The following is a 1,529-nucleotide window of genomic DNA, read 5'->3' as shown; positions in this document are numbered from 1 at the left end:
GGCGAATAGTTGGGTCGGGCTGTTAATCAGTATGGGCACGTATGAAAGTGCGGACATTACATGGATTTGGTATCGGCTGATTCTTCATACAAATTAGAATCGGGCCAAACTATCTGCCAACTAAAAGTCGGTGGTCTGCGCCTAGGCTCAACCGATTTAAAAAAGGAGGTTCTCAGGTTTTCCAATTTTGCTCCAGACTTGGCCGCCAAGCTGGACCAGACGGCGGACTTCATCTGCGCCAAGAGCTGGGGCGAGGTGGTGTTCCCGCCGCCCTTCGGCCGCGACGCCTACCCTGAGGAAGCTCACATCGCCGACTTGGATGCTAAAAGTGGCGCCAGCTTGAAGGTAGCCAGAGTCCACTCAATACATAGAGAGTCCACTTAACACACTAAGAGTCCACTCCACACACCTAGAGTCCACTCAACACACTAGAGTCCCCTCACTACACTAGAAGCCCTTCGGCCGCGACGCCTACCCCGAGGAAGCTCACATCGCCGACCTGGATGCTAAAAGCGGTGCCAGCTTGAAGGTAGCTATACTACACTAGAGTCCACTCAATACATGAGTCCACTAAACATACTAGAGTCCACTCAGTATACTAGAGTCCACTCAACACACTAGAGTCCCCTCACTGGTCGCCAAGAGCGGCGCCAGCTTGAAGGTAGTTACAATTTAGACTACGCTACAGTACAGCAGACTATACTAGAGTCCATTCAATACATAGAGAGTCCAATCAATACATAAGAGTCCACTCGACACACTAAGAGTCAAATCACATATGCGTCGTAAGCGGTGCTAACTTGAAGGTAGTTAAACTTTTGCCAGAAATGGGCATGAACTACCCTATAGTATGAATGGGGCCACCATACAAGGCTCAAGCGAACTTTAGAACAGGAGACGAATGTTAATAACAATAACTCATAGTCTCAGAGGGCTCCGGCGGATAACGTCGGGTTTTTAGTGGGTAGGCCCCTTCTTCTAGCAGAGAGAGTCCCAGATAACCCACTGGCCTTCAATTCTGTCATGTTTTTTATTTACATTTTCTACATTGTGTCATTGGATTTTTAATAAAGATTATTTTTCCTGCTTCTAGCGGAGATAGTCCCACATAACCCACTGGCCGGCCATTGTCATGTTTTTTTATTTAAATTTTCTACATCATGTCATTTCTTTTCCTTTTTTTAATAAGACTATTTTCCTTTCCCCAGCTAACCATCCTAAACAAGTCCGGCCGTATCTGGACGATGGTAGCCGGGGGCGGAGCCTCTGTAGTCTACACCGATACCATCTGCGAACTCGGAGGCGCCGCCGAACTGGCCAACTATGGAGAATACTCCGGAGCACCTACTGAAGGCCAGACAGCTGACTACGCCAAGACCATCTTCAGTCTGATGTGTAGAGAGAAACACCCTAACGGCAAGGTGAGTTGTGGAAATTTTGGTTGAAGCGTTTGGTGATAGCGTTAAAACAATACGTTACGCGATAGTGTCTAAGTGAGACTTGTCCAGCATTATAGGGCATCATAGCAT

At 47.6% G+C, this 1,529-nt stretch overlaps 1 pseudogene; it reads left to right on the top strand.

The window, feature by feature from the left end:
• Nucleotides 1–196: 196 nt before the first annotated feature.
• LOC114361532 (ATP-citrate synthase pseudogene) lies at nucleotides 197–1,460 on the top strand (annotated as a pseudogene).
• Nucleotides 1,461–1,529: the final 69 nt, after the last annotated feature.

This window comes from Ostrinia furnacalis, unplaced genomic scaffold (genome assembly GCF_004193835.3).
Source record: "Ostrinia furnacalis isolate ACB-3 unplaced genomic scaffold, ASM419383v2 OfSCF5793, whole genome shotgun sequence".
NCBI lineage: Eukaryota > Metazoa > Arthropoda > Insecta > Lepidoptera > Crambidae > Ostrinia > Ostrinia furnacalis.
The sequence above is the reverse complement of the archived record's forward strand: the minus strand, read 5'-3'. Positions and strand labels throughout refer to the sequence as shown.